This window comes from Artemia sp. Qi Xiang Cuo, chromosome 1 (assembly GCF_049724085.1).
Source record: "Artemia sp. Qi Xiang Cuo chromosome 1, ASM4972408v1, whole genome shotgun sequence".
Classification (NCBI taxonomy): domain Eukaryota; kingdom Metazoa; phylum Arthropoda; class Branchiopoda; order Anostraca; family Artemiidae; genus Artemia; species Artemia sp. Qi Xiang Cuo.
This window is the reverse complement of record NC_142794.1, coordinates 31,640,024-31,658,798: the sequence shown is the minus strand read 5'-3', so window position 1 is coordinate 31,658,798 and position 18,775 is coordinate 31,640,024. Positions and strand designations below refer to the sequence as shown.

Below are 18,775 nucleotides of genomic sequence, written 5' to 3'. Positions count from 1 at the left end.
TGTCTACCATCGGTGTCCTAACGGAATATTAAACTCCTTTGTTATTTGGTATGTTTCCTCCCTTTACAAATTCCATGTCATAATGGAGAACAACCACCCCAACCCAAGATTTTCATTTGCTTTTTCAAATATGTTTTTTTCTTTCAAGGACACCGGATACTTCCCTCTAAACAATCAAAATTTACTTTAGGGAAATTTTTTCCACCGTTACGAGCAAGTCCGTCGAGATTTTTCACTGTTGACTTATTTTTCAATGTTTTATGGGCTGCTGATAAAAATGCGTATTTAAAGTATTGCAGCCCCGTTTCAAAAGTGAAACCCTGAACCCCTTTGTAGCCGACAAATCTGGGTGGCATTTTATTTGTCGTCTACCCGCCCCCCTTAAAATAAAGTTTTTTTTAAATCTACTGATATTCGGATCCCGATGTTCAATGTATAAAATGGTGGAACCACTTCCCCTCTCATTAAACGTGTCCAAAATTGATTTTAATTTATTAACCCAGTTGAAAAAGTTACCCTCACATTCATTTACACCAGGGTAAAAAGTTTGGTTGCCAGTTGAAAAATGAAAATAAAAAATGTCCCCAGATGTCCCCTTTTGTAAATAAACTTTTTGATTTGCCGATGCTTTAATCCCACCTTGACCCCCCCCCCCCATTTCTGAATCTGAATCTCAAGAAGTGATTGAATTTGGTCGATGTGTCTATGAAGATTATTTACAGGACCTGTTAAAATGACCCCATCGCAATCCCATTTTCTTCAGGAGGGTTAAAATCTACCCTATATGTTTGTAAGTGACCTAGAGCAGACTTTAACAAAAAAAATTCACTTTATTCCGGAGATATGACCACTATTTTCCTGTCCTGCACCTATTTATACCGGATCCAATTCACTAATTATAAAGTCATTGTCAAAAGTGTTCCCGGTAACATTAGGTTCGACAATTTCCATAAGACTGTCCATTTGTTCAGTTGTAAATTGAAAATCCAGGGGGATATTAAATGGCGTACCTTCGCTAACATCCTCCTGTAAGTATGGAAAATTACTCATGAGAATTCGTAGTCCCAGACTAGGGATGGTAACAGTTTTCATAGCTTTTCCCTGAAACTATAAAATGAATGTACTAAGTTTTGTTTTCTTTGACGAAAGTTTTATCACAATTATAGCACATTTTTTTTATCAAACAATTTTTTTTTATTAATTGGATGCGAATTTATCAAACAAATGCATAATAAATTACAATTTTTTTTTGCTTATAGCATTATTTACAGACAAGTGCATAATAAATTACAAATTTTTGCTTATAGCATTATTTACAAAACAATGCATAATAAATTACAAATTTTGTTAATAACACACATACACATGCGCACACACACACACACACACACACACACACACACACACACACGCACACAAGCACACGCACACACACACACACAAACACACATGCACACACATGCACATGCGCACACACACACACGCACACACACACACACACACACATGCGCACACACGCGCACACACACATACACACACATGCGCACACACGTGTACACGTACACACACACGCACACACACACACACACTTTTACAGTGCTGAAAAAATGGCGAAAAGGCTAATTCATTAACCTATAGAAAAAAGGTTTTATTTTCTATGTGAAATAACGATTATTTTATAAAGTTAAAAAAAACATGTCATTTTTTCACCCCATCCTCAAAACTCCATTCCTCCTAGACTTATTTAAAATAAATACTTGCCTCCACCTCCCCTCCCACAGAAAGTTCAGAAAGACGCAAAAGAGTGCTTTCTTTGCTAATAAAAAAAAATGCATTATATTCAGCTATCTCTAAGGGAAGCAGAGAAATTTAAAAAAATGGTTGGGGGCAGGGAATTAACATTTTAATATCTTTCACGTACAGTTCTACGGTTTTGAAAAATGTCAAAAAGGATAATTCATTAACCTAAAGAAAAAAGGTTTTATTTTCTATGTGAAATAACCATTATTTTATAAAGTTAAAAAAACATGTTCATTTTTTCACCCCATCTTCAAAACTCAATTCCTCCTAGAATTATTTAAACTAAATTACTTGCCTCCCCCCCCCTCCCACAGAACGTTCAGAAAGACGCAAAAGAGCGCTTTCTTTTCTAATAAAAAAAAAATGCATTAGATTCAGCTATCTCTAAGGGAAGCAAAGAGGTTTAAAAAAATGGTGGGGGGCGAGGGATTATCATTTTAAAATCTCACACACAATATTACGGTGTTGAAAAATGTCAAAAAGAAAATACTTAAAAAAAATGAAAAAAAGTTGAATGGAAATAGGTAGAAGCGAGAGGTGAAAACACCCACATATTCAAATTCAGACTTCTGTTGAGTACCGTCCGTTTCTTGTGTAGATGTGACTATAATGTCACTGATCGATAAAGGTGAGCCAGTGGGGCTCCCCATCCTGTGAGCAGCCGTCCATTCTCTTTTCGGTTTTTGACCAGACTGTATTCGCGTGGCCCTGGATGACTCGGCTATCTCCAGTTGTTGTATTGGAGCAACGCCGTTAGCCTTAGCTCTCTTTTCCGGGGGAGTAATTGTAGGAATTCTCTTCCTTAAAAAGAAGACAAAATTTAGTATGGAAAAAATGATTCCCTTTTTTACAGAAGAAAAAATTAGTCTGCACAAAGAATTCCCCCCCCCCTCCCTCCTCCCTTACTTTCCATGCAATGAAAGAGTTTGTTTTTTCACATTGTAAAACCCTTTTAATCATGGAATAAAATTGAAAATAGAATATATTTCGTTTAATTAGGCTAGAATACAATTTCTCTCTTTGTCAAGGAATATGCCCGTTGCTAATTCATAAAGCATATGTGGTTCATTTATGATAGCCGGAACGTGTGAAATTTGATTCCAAAAAATGTCTCTTCCTTTGTAACACAGAAGCTTTCATTTAAGCAGATAAAGAACACACATTTTTAAATAGAATGAATGAGGGAACTGGCATTTTTTTGGTAGGAAATATCTAAAACTACAGAATTAAGCTCGTATACAGAGCGGTGTGGGGATGGGTTTTTATTTACATAATGGAAAAAAAGCATAAAATGCGTTTTCTAGCGAGTATGCTCACCATATTTTAAGTTTTGTATTGTGGGAAGGGTGGGGGCGCGAAATCCCCCTGAAATTTGAATTTACTGGTAAAATGATTTTTTTTTGGAAATAAAGAATGAAAGTGTACTCACATTGTAAATATTTGTTGCCAAGGCTTTTAACTCATCAATATTATTCATTATTGTATCCATTGTGTTACAGAACTTTCTGATAATTTAATCACAACGCATGTCCCTTATATACGAAATCCCACGGGCGAACTGTTATGCAAAGGGGAAATCATATGTAAGCAACTCTCTGATTGGCCCCCTAAAAAACGGATGTTGGCTCGAAAAAACACTCTTGTTGAAAAAACTTAGAGTTGAAACAAACTTATGCGAGGAATCCCCGTTCATACTGCTATCTTTTTTGCAATGTTTAGGAACAGCCGGGGAATCCCCTCTCGCTTGGAAAGGTACCAACAGGGCATGATCAAATAAAAGGTAGTTTCATAACGTGTTTAATCACGTGTAAAGGTCCCATAGAATAACAATGGAAGGAACATAGCGCTATAGAATAGCATGGGAGGGAACATAAGCCCTTAGAATAGCATGGGAGGGAACAAAAGCCCTTAGAATAGCATGGGAGGGAATATAAGCCCTTAGAATAGCATGGGAGGGAAGATAAACCCTTAAAATAGCATGGGAGGGAATATAATCCACCCAAATCCATAAGTACATGCTCTGGAAAGACACCAAGGAACATAAGGCAAGCAAATCCATAAGTACATGCTCTGGAAATGTTTTTCCTATAGCTTCAAGCAAATAGCATGGAGATTCCTATAGCTTCTATAGAAATGGAACATAGGACTCTACTTTTATTAATAATAAATATACGTAACTTACGAATTAACTTACGTATTGACTTCTATATTCATATATTTTTAATACGTATATTAGGGGGTTTGCCCCCTATTCAATACCTTGCTCTTTAAGCTAAAGCTGGAATTTTATTCTAATTCTTTAAAAATGACCTCTTAATCACAAAGGCAGTTAATTAGAATAAATAGCTCTTATGAAAGTACTAAAAAATGTTTGGCTTAAAGAGCGAGGTACTGACTAGGGGGTTAACCCAATCATATAGCTAATATTTTCTGTTCCTTTCAAGTTTTGATGTTGCTCCTTACTTTCAGTTGAAAAACTTGTTTTTTTATAATTAATTTCTGATTTTTTTTTATTAAGCAATGCTGGGGAGTCCGGCACCCCCTTCATAGCAATGTACCTTCCCCCATTAAAACTTCCTTCATTGAAAGATCCTCCCACATAACCCCCGCCCCCCCCCCCCACTACCAGAGAAAATTCCCCTGAAAACGTCTGTATACTTCTCAATAACCAATGCTATATGTTAACATTGGGTAAAGTTCATAACTTTCAGCCCTCCCCCCGGGGGCTTCGGGGGATTAAGTCATCTTAAAGACAAAGTTATCACATCTCGACCATACTAAACAAAATGAATATCTCAAAATTTTGATCAGGTGACTTTGGGAAAAAGATGAGCGCTGGGAGGGGGCCTAGTTGCCCTCCGTTTTTTTGGTCACTTAAAAGGGGCACTAGAACTTTTAATTTCCGTTCCAATAAGCCCTCCTACGATATTCTAGGACCACTGGGTCAATACGATTACCCCTGGAAAAGAGATATAATAAAATAAACACGCATCCGTGATCTTTCTTCTGGCAAAAAATGGAAAATTCCACATTTTTGTAGATAGGAGCTTGAAACCTCTATGGTAGGGTTCTCTGATATGCTGAATAAGACGGTGTGATTTTCATTAAGGCTCTATAACTTTTAGTGGGTCTTTCCTCCTTTTTTCGAAAATAAGCCAAATTTTCTCAGGCGCGTAACTTCTGATGGGTATAATTAAACTTGATGAAACTTATATATTTGAAATCAAAATTAAAATCTGATTCTCTTGACATATCTATTGGTATCAAAATTCCGTTTTTTAGACTTTCGGTTACCATTGAGCCGGGTCACTCCGTACTTACAGTTCGTTACCACGAACTGTTTGAAGAGTTGAGAGTCTAATTTTTCTTTTTTTTTTCTTCTTTTTTGGTTTTGTTCTAATTTTCTTACAAATGTATAAAATCAAGAGTCTATTCAACGATTGAGCCCCGAAACAAAAAGCGTGTTAATCAATTTGGTTCCTGGAGGTGCTCTATGTAGAAAATAACTAATTCTTATGATCGTTTAGTTGCAAAATCTTCTTTCAAAAGATTCTGAAGCATAATATTCACAACTTTTGTTAACTAGAAGGGTTGATGAAGTCTATTTGTGAGATTATTTGTTCACAGTGTATAAATTTCCAGAACAAACAACTTTCATCTCGCATATAACTTGTTCGAACAAATTACTATAGTGACACAAGTGCAAACGAAATAAGGGAAATATAATCTGAGAAAAATTGCTCTCCGGCCGGCCTATAATTAGGAAATATTAGGATACTTTGCTAAGTGAAACAACATTTTCAAGAGATATGGGTGCTTCGAAAGGCAGAGGAGGATTTCTTAAATGTTTTTCAGAGTAATTGTTTAATAATAGTCTTACATAATTGTTTGACTGACCAGATACTGATAATCGTCTCTATAGATAATCATATATAGATAAAACATATACAGATAAATCGTCTTAGATAATCGTTTGACTGACAATATACAATAAGCTATACGGTAAATCTGGTCCCACTTTCAAGGACTATAATGAAAGACGGTCAAAGTGACCGGGCTACGTTTCACGGATGAATGGTAACATATTACCAAATATTGTTCTTTTTGGCCATCTATTCGGGCCAAACGAAAAGTAGGTCATCCCCGTATGTGATTGAAACAGGTCATTATGAAGAATTTAAGGGAAACTTAAATTGTACGGGGGGAGCTGAAGATTGAGGCTTTGAATAGAACAGTAAAGAAGGAGGATGCTCAACTCTGTTAACATTATGTAGCTTAGTGGTACAGTGCGGCTGTCTTGGCGCCACAGAAGGATCAGCTGTGTTGACATTATGTTGCTTGGTGTTACAATGAGTTGTTAGTAGTAATAGTAATATTATGTTCCAGATGCATCGAACGAAATTAAAATACAAAAAAATCCAAAATCTATTGCTGCTTTTATGTTCTGTTTTTTATTAAGTGATCTATGAGATTGTTGCTGTCAATTCTTGAAATAACAAGTAATGTTTAGAGTAAAGCTTGTTTTCCTAGCATTAGTGTCAAATAAAAAATTAAATAAAATTACTTAGATTGAATATTAGTGTCAAATGAAAAATAGTTTTTTAATATATCCTTTTAGTTTGAAAGCTTTGTATTTATTGATTCCAGGTTGGGCCAACTTCAGCAAATTGGGCTGGCAAAATTGCAGTATTGTTGCCGAGTTTTTCAAAAATCCGCCTATGCATTCATAGTTCCAGCCTTCTATACAGTGGTTTCAACTGGGGAAGGGAGAACAACGAGTTTGGGTATTTTCATCAAAAAATGCATTTTTCAAGTTTCATTTTAAAACAAAAGATTTGTCTCCCTAGATTTTGTAAAATACATTTTGCCCCACCCCTACCTTTTCTTGAATGGACACTACTGCTTCTATAGTTCTGAACGAAGGGGCTATTTGAGGAAACCAGTAGCCAAAAGCAGATTTTGCTCAGCTTCTTATTCACCATCCTTGCACACTACGTTATATGACTTTTAATGTCAATTTAGATTTGACATATTTTGATTATACTATTCATAGTTTGTACGTATACTATTTGACAAGCCTACTCCATCGACTTCCGAGCATCTTCGGCGTTAGAGCCTGATAAATGAGTACTCAATATTGAGCACCATTCAAAATCATTGGAACAGTGACGAAGGAATATTATGCAATGCAAATTACAATAGTTAATAAACATTTGCATACATTCTTTTGAATGAGGATCTCAAATTAACAGATCTAGGGTTAATTTGTAAGCATTTATGTATGCTGCTGAATTTTGAAGTTTGTACCTATGAAACACCGCTGGCAGCAGCCTTCAGCGCTACTTATAACATGCTCCGTTGATACAAAGCCTTCCGGCATGCCGATTCCTCTCTGCAGCTGAAGCAAACAGTTATGAAAAGTGCTCCGCTGAAGAACGGATAAAATCATGGAACATTATGGATAGCTTTGTGGAAGTGGTCAGGGTGTCATGATTTTTGGTTTATTCTAGTAAGTGCTGAAAACATATCGTTTTTTTGGTAAATTTTCCGGTATTAGTGTACATTTTCGGCTTTTGAGAAGGAACCCCCCCTGATATCTCACGATTTTTTTTGTACTGTTCCATTATGCGGGCCTCTCTAAAAAGTCAAGTTTGGTTAATGCTAATGAAATAAAATAGGATGAATATATAATAGTTTAGAAACAAATTTGGGCTATATATTTGCATATTAGGGGGGGGGGGGGTAAAGCATCGCATATATTCAGTACGTAACCTCCCCCCCCCCACCCCAGAAAACCTCAGTTTAATATCGTATACGCAATGAAAACCTTGCTATCATTGCCTACTCTATAACAGTTAAGACGTCAAAAACGAGTTTTATCATTGCCTACCCTATAGTGATTAACACGAGAGGCCCGCATAATGGGATAATACCTTTTTTTATTTTCCCATAATTTTCTAATATTCTTCTCAGAATAAGGGATTTGCCCCCCCCCCCCAAAAAAAAAAACAAAAAAAAACAAATGCCTGCGTACGGGCCTTTCCCCAAACCCCCTTAAATTTTTCAAAATCAAGGACGGAGGGGGCGAAACATCTTGAGTTTGGGGAGGGTTTTCAAAAACAAACACCACCGTTTGCCCCCTTGAGAAAATTCACTTATATGAACTGAGGGAAATGTTTTGCTAGACGATAGAAGCTTTTAATGAATCTATTGCCCAAATATCTGTTTGAGAAGGTGTTTTCAGCATTTTATCTCAACTCATTCTCTACTTACAAGACTTGTAAAGTTAAATAGCATAAATTTGTCTTAGTATTCGGTTAAGTTTCCAAAAACTTCTTTAGCAAAGCCTGCAGTCAAAGATGGAGACTCCTAAGTCAAAGTTTTTTGGGCAAATTTGGAGCCAAATTTCTTAAATCAAGTGAAAATGACACTGAAGAATGAACCATATAGTACCATAAAGGCAAAAATATACCATAAAAACTGACTCATTTCTGTGGATACTTGATTAATGTCAAATTTCAAATTTCAGCTGGGGACTAACTGGGATTGGAGGGGGGCAGTTGACCCCACCCAACCCCCATCCGCCCATCCCATAGCAAATTAAGTCCCTGTAAGACGGTTAGGCTAGTGTACATAAGACTTCATATTGTCTTTAAAGCCACAGGAAATGGTAGAGATAGGAGCTTGCAAAACACGTTTCTGGGCCCCAATTTGAGCTGAAGTTTAGCCTAATTCCTTAAAGCTTGATTCACATATCGCAACAACTTGTTGGGTTAGCAGAAAGCTGGTAAAATGTGATTTTACTGTAAAGAAAAATCTATGTTTCACCGCAAAGTATCTACCCCACATACTAGGAAATACTTCCTTAAATTACTTTCCATTCCTTTCAGGCTGTTACCATAGGTAAGAAAAAACGAATGACCTATGAAGGGCATTCGTTTTATGCATTGCCATAGCTAACTAGATACTTTCTCAAAACTTAAAATTTTACCGAATTTTCATCTTATCAAGTTTCATTTGCTGACCTCTCTTATTTAATTGAGGCAAAATGGCGACCTTCCTTCATGTATAACAGGAAGAAATAGCCAAACATATATATATATATATATATATATATATATATATATATATATATATATATATATATATATATATATATATATATATATATATATATATATATATATATATATATATATATATATATATATATATATATATATATATATATATATATATATATATATATATATATATATATATATATATATATATATATATATATATATATATATATATATATATATATATTTTCTTATTGGTTTTTAGGCGCAATTGATGTCAGAATTTCGGCAACAGTCTAGTTTATCCCCTATTCTGAACTAAAGAGTCATATATAGTCATATATATAAATACATATATATATATATATATATATATATATATATATATATATATATATATATATATATATATATATATATATATATATATATATATAAACTACCAGAGTTTTCTGGTAGTAATATTCTTTGTAACTGGCCGAAAGAACGGTTCCATCAATCAAATTGCAATGGAAGCAAAAGTTCAAGATCAAAATTTGTGGATTTATGCCATGGCTTTTTTCTCTCAATTTAATTTTACTTTGTAATATATAAAAGAAAATTTACTATTTTATCTTTGCTGAGGACCATAAAATTTCTACCAAACTATGATAGTCATATTTATTTTATATTTAATTTGCACAAACTAAGCAAATTGCAAGTGCAGCAAAAGCAGCAAATCCGTGAACACTATATAGCTGGTATAAGTACCAGTTGGTTCTAATTGGAATAGTTGAAATAAAGTAGCCAGATAAGACTTCATCACTTACCCACTTTGATGGACGCTTCCAATCATAAATTGTCATCGAATTAGACAATCCTGTTGAGACAGTCGATGGGGTACATGTTTATCAGTGTTTCACCATGTTCTATCATTCGCCCGCAATCTGGCATTTCTGGCCAGGTGGCGATCCTGTCATTCATGAAACCTTTCAGCCAAAATCAAACGTCAAGACGCAAATGACCCCCTTCTACAGTATTATTGACAGGAATTATACCTACCACTCCTCCGAAAGGGTTCTTCATATAAACGGGAATTTTGTTTTTCTTCAATGGCAGAAGTAAATTGGACAGCCTATTCCATGTGGTTTAACAAGTTTTGGTTTTTGATTTTTTTTTTTTTTTTATCTGCAGATTTCTGTTGGATTTCAGATTTCAGTTTGGTTGAATTGCTGATTTCAGAATCTGTTCAATTAGGCTAGGCTGATTTTACACTTGAATTAATGAAGCATTTGAAAATGCTCGAAAGTTGACACATTTACTTAGATTTTATTTTCAAGAAGAGAGGGGCTTTGGGCTCATGTCCCCCCGTTACCTTGGGAATTTTAATATTTTTCATTTAATTTAATGTATTTTCAGAATAATCCGTATTTTTGTGTGACTCTGAAGAATTTAAACTCTAAAGTTTGAATTTTGCCCCAATTCTTTAAGAACGTCTCCGGAAACACAATATTCATTTAATTAGAACAATAAGAAGCTTTTTTCTAAATTACTAAACAACTTTAGCGTAAAGAGCGAGATGTTGAGGAAAAGCAACCCCCCTCATATACGTAATAATTTCTGTTTGTTTTAAGTTTTAATGATGCTCCTTACTTTCAGTTGAAAAAACTTGTTTTTTTTTATTTAATAAAAGTAAGAGGCGGTAATTATTGCTTATTGTTCGCTTTCAGCCTTGTGCACGATGGCCTAGTGTGGTAATATATGCGTCGATGTGATGAATAAATATAGTTTGAAGGGTTCAAACCAAACAATCTCACTTTTTAAAAACTAACTCTAGTTGGAATTACCATTTGTATCGGGAAAAATTTGAAAGTTTTCTGAAAAACAAAAAGATAAATTATGCCATGAGATGTAACTTTTTTACAGGAATAGCAAGTTTTTCCTTGTTGTGACATACTTATTAGGGTGTTTAAACTGGGTTTTAGCTTTTTTTGGAGACGTATTTGCGCAATATTTTTGGCATCAAAGACAAAGACAGAAAAACAAATTTAAAGTAAATTTTATAAAATAAAAAATTAATAGACAAAGACAGAAAAACAAATAAAAAGGAAATTCTAAATCGAGCACTTATGCAGATTCCTTTGAATTAAGAACAGAAATAAAAAAAAGTCACTGAATATTTGAATTATATGGCAAACATAAAACTTTTGAATAGAGAACAAAAAGATTGAAATTTGGCACGGGGGAACGGGCCACAATTCTCCTTCGCCGCGTAAGAACTTGCCTTGAATATTGCTAAATATTCTGATATTACTAAATATGTGACAAATCTAAATCCTTGGTAGAAATTTCTTCTCAGCTTAATCCGTATGCTATTTACTTAAGTTTGAATCCTGATAAAAAAAAGAACTTTAAATAAGATATTATATTTGTTACTATTGGGACTTATACACTTTCTACACGGTTTTTTCAAATGTTAGGCCTCATTTGCATGTTTTTCCACCTCAAGTTCAATGGCCAATACTTTTTGAAAATTCTTTTCAGGTGAAACTTTCAGACTTTCAGCATTTGATATTCATGAAAGCTTGTCCAAAAAGGGATTGATTATCTCATGTCGTTTTAGTCAGGTGTGTTAGTTCTTGTCAGTATGTCAGCACAACTTCTTGGCTATCCGTTCGGGGTCAAACGAGGAGCAGGTCGTCCCCGAGTGGGGTTAGAAAAGGACCTAAACAAGGATATAAAGGAAATTAAAACTTAATTCGAGGGGGTTAAGTGTGAAGCTGTAAATAGACTCGGGTGGAGGAGAAGCGTGCCCAGTTGTGTTGACCTCAGGTGGCTTGGTGCTGCAATGAGTTATTAGTAGGAGTAGTAGCATATCTAGCAGTTGTCAATGGTAACCACTGTATATAAATATAATACAGTATGATCATTCCCTATCTCAACCATTATACAAAGCCGGGTCGAGATGCAAGTGCTACGGAGAACATTTAAACAAAGTATAAATATAAGCGACATTCGATTTTTTCACGGGTAGACAAGTCAGATTTCTCTTGAACGCGAAACTTAGCTTCACCTTTGTAACATTAAATTTTAAAGAATCTAATCTTAAAATAATTTACTAGAACACATATGTAAAAATTGGTAATAAGTAGTGCAATGTTATTATTAGATGTTTTTAGGAATTGCAAGTAGGTTTCGAAGTCTCGAGTTGGTTTCAAAGGCATTTTGAGAAAGTTTCTGCAAAAATACATGTTCAAGGGTAATATACACTGGCCCGCTGATGGCAGACTAAATAGGAGGAGCTGCTTGTACTCGCCGATAATGTAGTAGCCAAAAATCACAGAGTCGTAATCTTACTGTATATTATTTATATACAGTGATGGAAAAATAAGTGAAACAGTCCCTAAAAAGAGTTTCAGAGTACGTGAATATCGAATTTCTCGCAATGGCTCGTATGGGCTAACCCCTAACCCTAATTTGGGCAGGGTCCCACTTATGCTAAGGTGGCCTTTATAGCATACATGATCATTTGGCTATGCATGACTAGAATTAAGCATGGCCCAGGAATACCTCTTGCGACTTTTAGGCCTATTATTCATCATTTTACATTTTGACATGAGCCAGATTCGCAAAACAGGCAACTTGCCTTTCCAATAATTACTACTTGCTCCATCAGTATTATAATCATGGTTTCAGAATATTGAAGTAGCAATCACTAACATAATGACGCAGCATAAGTGTATACGCATATAAATTACCGTGATAACTAAAGCCAATGACTGGCAGAACTGAGAAAAAGGATACAAAAGGGAAGGAAATCCGGTGGTAATATGAGTTATATGATGAGGTCTGCACAGGGCCGACGAGAATAAGTAAAATCTAGTTCTTTGTCGCGAACATACTATAAAAGGACCCAATTACCGTGTCACGACATTAAACAACTATTGTGTCATAAAAAAGCAGTGCGGCTCTTAGGTGACAATGGGACGAGAGACTAAGCCAGAGGATCAAAATTTTTACTGTGTCCCTGAACCCATATAAAAATGTTTGATCACGAAGAGGGGCTCGGTGCATTGAAAAGTGCGTTTTTGAGCCCGAATGCCCAGATTTGGCTTATTATATTATTCCTCAGACATTTTTCCACCAAGGTTATTCAACAATCCTAAAAGGAAGTTCAACTTTTGCCTTGTCTAATGTTTAGCTATGGTACTGCACCTACCCTTTTCAGATTTAGGGATGAAACCAAGAAATTAGGGATAAAGTTGAGTTTTATCACTTAATTACCTAGTGGTTTACAGAAGCCCTAGTTTTTACGACAGTGACCATAAACCATATGGCAAGTTAGCTCCGTTCTTACAGTCTTTATTGCACGCGATCTTTTCCCTGTAGTGTGATCCCACGGCAGGTGGCTTCTAGTTGATAAAGATGAAAATGTAGATTAGATATAATAAAAGTAAAAAAAAAATCACAATTCTATTAAAGCGTCGTCTATTTGCTTCATTCCATGTCAGAGCGCCTCTATAAATTAACTTCTATCGCTTGAAAATAATTACAATATCTTTTTCTTACACTGTCTTCTTCTTTTTGTCATGATTTGGACAGGGAATATTAAAGCAGTTCACATAGACTGCGATAGCTCTTTTTTTTACATGAGCCAGATTCGCGAAATATTCGAAAGTGAGGAGGGAAATCGAACAGCCATCTAACTTACGCTAAGAAAAATGTGAAGAACCTAGGGTGAAGAGCCTTTTGTCGACTTTTTTGGACATGGCTCTTTTTGATTCTTCGACGAGATGGAGTGAGTGAAGAGAACAGACTTAGTACATTGTACCGGTGAGCAAATATGAGTGGACCAGAAGGTTTGGTTCAGCTTTCGACCAAAAGATATTCGAAAGTGAGGAGGGAAATTGAACAGCCATCTAACTTACACTAAGAAAGTTATGAAGAAGTAAGGATAAAGAGCCTTTGTCGACCTTTTTTTAGCATTTTTTTTTATTCTTCGATGAGATGGAGTGAATGAAGAGAGCAGACTCAGTACAGTGAACTGGTGAGGAAATGCGAGTGGGCCAATCAGAATCAAAAGAATCAGACCCCTTGGAATGACAAGACAGGAGCTTTACGATAGAACGATGTATTTTCCATGTTATAGTGAAATGATGTTTGGAATTAAAATGTGATTTTATAGAGTCTATAGAAAACTGCCAAAAAATGGTCTGCATAAATGGAAAAACAGGACAAAAATCGTCAAAAAAGAGAAACAAGGTCCCAATAATGTTAATTAATATTGAAAAGCAGTGAAGAGTGGCCTATATTGAGGGGGGCATTTTGTTCAAAGTAGTTTAAGCTACGACACACGTGTTACATGTGGCTCACCAGACCATATTTTATGGTTCGCAAACAGCTACTGTTGTACGCTGCAATTGTGTACCAATCTTGTTTCTTTTTGATTGGATTGGTATGTTTCTGTTACTTTTTCTGATTATTTCCATCGGAGAAGACTGTAAACCAAATTTTTCTTAGAACTAATTGTGATAGAATGTAAAAGTCGTTACCAGCTTAGTGGATTTTCATTTTGAATTGTTAAATATATTGTACTTTTTTAATACAATATAAATGATAAGTAAATAATGCATGGTTAAGTATTATCATTCATTCATACTTTATCATAAATTGTAATTAAAGCGTATGTGATTTTTGTAGCCCCCGTCAGCTTCAAAGTTTACAATATGGCCTTCCGAATAAAATGTTTGCCCATCCCCTGGTCTATATAAAAGTTGAAACAAGACTGAAGAACAGTCAGTTAATCTTTTTGAAAATTATATTTCTCACACGCTAGGAGACAAGTATCTAATTCTGGTGTTTCAATGACAATCTTAAACAAAATATTGCCAACCTTGTGTTAAGAAAGCTTGTCACTTTTTGTCGAAAACGGTTTTTTGCGTCCAAATAACTTCTAGATCAGGGTTATTTATTTATACAAACAGCCAATGATACATTGGAAACGATTTCTACATAACGTGTTTCAATGTTTGAACAACTTAACGTTTCGCAAGGCTCTCTGGTCCAGAGAGCCCAGAGCCCAGAGAGCCCAGAAGGAAGAAGAAAAAAGAAAAATAAGAGCACTTAAATAAAATTTTAAGAAAAAAGGAGAGAGATAGCTTGTAGGAATTCAAAGCTTTTAGTCTATAATTCTTTTCCTTTTGTTCCTTATAAATTATCATTCAACTATCAACTTTCGCATACCTGTTTTGCAATATATTTCAACATTAATTTCTTTTAACGGAACAATTATTTATGTTTTTAGTTACTTTGTGTTGTAACATTGATGTCAAATTTGATTCAGATCTCCTCATGGTTAATGTTACCACATGCAGCGCATTTGTACACTTTAGTATTCTCTCCTTGAAAGTACATATCATAGGCAGCGCAATAGCGCTGCCTAAGTAAAGAACGGTGTTGGCACAATGTATTATTTATTTCTTTCTTGGTTTTAGACCTGGACACTTCATATCGAAGGAGTTGTAAAAACTTCGAAAAGGGCTCATACGATTGGAAATTGAAAGGGCTTGTGCCCTTTTCAATAGCCGAAAGTGGTTGGAGGGAAACTAACACCGCTTCCACGCCCACCTTTCCCCAAACACATTCAATCAAAATTTTGAGATAGCCATTTTCTTTCAACGTAGTCGAAAGTATCAGGAAAATATGTCTTTGAGGAGGACACTCCCCCCACAGAACTCAGGGCAAGGGTTTTGAGTTGTGTCCTGGGGGCATATAAGGTTTTTATAGAAAGTATTGTTGTAGAAACATCAAAAGTGGCTCATTAATTGGAAATTAAAAGGGCTAGTGCCCTTTTTAATAGTCGAAAGTAATTGGAGGGCAACTTACCCACCTCTCACGCCCAGCATTTCCCCAAACACATCCAATCAAAATTTTTAGATAGCCATTTTATTCAACATAGTTAGAAGTTCTAGAAATTAGGTCATTGAGGATGACAACCCCCACAGCCCTCAGGCCAAGGGTTGTAAGTTATGCCCTGGAAAAGTGCAGTCATAGAAACTTCTAAAAGGGCTCATTTGATTGGAAATTGAAAGGGCTAGTGCCCTTTTTAATATTCAAATGTGATTGGAGTGCAACTAACCCCGCTCTCACGCCCACCATTTCCCCAAACATCCATACAAAATTTTGAGATAGCCATTTTATTCAACATAGTTGAAAGTTCTGGAAATTATGTCTTTGAGGAAGACAACCCCTCCACCCCACAGCCCTCAGAACAAAGATTGTAAATTATGTCCTGGGGGTGTATAAGGTTTTTATAGAAAGCATTGTTGTAGAAACTTCAAAAAGGGTTCATTCGATTGGAAATTGAAAGGGCTATTCCCCTTTTAATAGTCAAAGTGATTGGAGGGCAACTAACCCCCTTCTCACGCCCACCATTTCCCCAAATACATCCAATCAAAATTTTGAGCAAAGTTAAGCTATGCCCAGGTGTATTTAAGGTTTTTATGGAAGGGATAGTTGTTTATTTTTAGAAGAGACTCAGTCTTTTCCCTGAAATCGACTATGTCAATATAAAATGAAGGGAAGTTACTTAAAAAAAAAACTTTCCACAATATAAGTTTTTCGAAAAAAAGTAAAGAACTTCATTAAACCAAAAATGAATAAAAATAGAATCAAATAATCTACCAAGCATAAAACTACCATAAATCAGTATCAATAAATAAAGGAAATCCAAAACAAACAGAAATTAAAATAAATAACAGACTCCAACACAAAACGAGCAGAAATTGATATGAGTAGGGTTTAAAACCCCCTATGCTTTCTAAAAGCCAGAATATAATTTGTACTTTACCGAACAAATTCTTTTAAACGTTGTCACTTTTATAACTTTAAGAAATCAAAAATTAATTAAGATTTTAAGGAATAAGTATCAGCATACATATATTAAACTGACAATGCACATTTTTCAGTAAATTCATTTGAAATTTTTTTTCCAGTACTCTATTCAGCTATAAGCAACAAATCCCTAATTTCTCAAAATGCAACCGTCTGTTATGCTGAAATTAGCAAAACGCGGAAAACAATAAATGTGATAAACCTGGTATGTCGAGGGTTTAAAAATTTACAAGGCTTCATAGGAGAGAAATAAAAATTATCTGTTGAATCTTATATTCTTAGGAAAGCAAAGTAACACCATGCCTTTGGAAACGAAAATAATTTTTATTTACCACCAAAACATGGTTTTTTAATTCATTGTCCTAGCTTCAGTAGCATTTACTCATTGGAGGAAGAAGGGTAGGGAATATTCTTTTCTGAAATCTAAGAGGGACAATTTTGTTGTTTTCATTTCTCAATGAAAATACGAAAACACCATTTTTCAATGAAAATACCAAAAGAGGTATTTTTTCAGGCGGCCACTGCCTAACCCGTCCAAGGGTTAGACAGTGGCCATCCTAGATTGCTTAGCCGGGTGGTTAGCACGCTAGACTTGAAATCCTTTGTCCATGAGGAAAGGGGTTTGAGTCCTCGTATCGCTTATTATTTGATTTGGAACGGGGTTCAGTGGTAAGCTCAGCCAGAGTCGATCAAGCTCTAAATGGGTATCTAGGGAACTCTAGGGGAGGTAAACAGAAAGGATGTGCAAAAGCAGAGGATGGCTGGCCCCAAACTCGGGTGCCGTATTCCTTACCTTCTTTACTCTTTAGTGATCTATATGCTTTTGAAGAGGGTATGCTTTTTCAGTTTCGCTATAGCCAAACTTTAAATGTGCTATCCTATAATTTTCGCATTTGTTCTGGAAGAGAAGCAAGAGCAAGCATGTGAACCAGGAAATTCATAAAGAACAATCAATCAAAGCAGAATGAGTCAGATGGTATTGCGTATTGAGGAGGCTGCTGAAGTATTCGATTATATGCTTGTTGTGCGAAGCACAATAGGTGTGAATATTTTACCACTCTACTTCGTTGCAGACAAACATCACCTTTAATTAAATTGGACGTTGCGACGCTGCCCATGATATCTCTTTCTAGCATAATAATGTTAATATATTATCTAGCTTGAGGCAAGATGTGCATCGCAGATTCTCTTTTTTTAAGATAACGTCACCTTCTTAACACATGTCTATTGCATTTCATTTAGATCTTTAAAACAGAGTAGTTTTTCTCACAGGCTGTTTCATTAAATTGACTCTTGTTTAAACGAGCTACATTCGCTTGTCAAGCGGAAACAGCTGTGAGATTTTACAGTTTCAACTGCTGAGACATTTTAAAGAAAAATTAATTTTAATCATCATGAATCTACGTTGCCATTTGGCAACTAAGTTGCCATAAGTTGCCTGAATCCATCAAACAGTTCGTGGTAACGAACTGTAAGTAAGGAGCGACCCGGCTCAATGGTAACCGAAACTCTAGAAAACGGGTTTTTGATACCAATAGATATATCAAAAGAATCAGATTTCCATGCTGATTTCAAATATATAACTTTCATCAAGTTTAGTGCTACCCATCAAAAGTTACGCGCCTGAGAAAATTTGGCTGATTTTCAAAAAAAGGGGGAAAGACCCCCTAAAAGTTATAGAACCTTAATGAAAATCACACCATCATATTCAGCGTTTCAGAGAACCCTACTGTAGAGGTTTCAAGCTCCTATCTACAAAAATGTGGATTTTTCCATTTTTTGCCAGAAGAAATATCACGGGTGCGTGTTTATTTGTTTGTTTTTTTGTTTTTTTTTTTTTTTACCCAGGGGTGATCGTATCGACCCAGTGGTCCTAGAAAATCGTGGGAGGGCTCATTGGAACGGAAATTAAAAGTTCTAGTGCCCTTTTTAAGTGACCAAAAAAAATGGAGGGCAACTAGGCCCCTCCCACGCTCATTTTTTTCCCAAAGTCACCCGATCAAAATTTTGAGATAGCCATTTTGTTCAGCATGGTCGAA

General features: G+C 35.5%; 1 protein-coding gene across 1 annotated transcript in view; it reads left to right on the top strand.

The window, feature by feature from the left end:
• The first annotated feature begins 7,201 nt into the window (after positions 1-7,201).
• The window catches only part of LOC148956207 (uncharacterized), a 67,484-nt gene continuing 55,910 nt past the window's right edge, over positions 7,202-18,775 (top strand). Inside the window, exon 1 of the mRNA XM_089098202.1 lies at positions 7,202-7,309. The gene's annotated coding sequence lies outside the window, so the exon portion shown is untranslated. The remainder of the gene's footprint in view (positions 7,310-18,775) is intronic.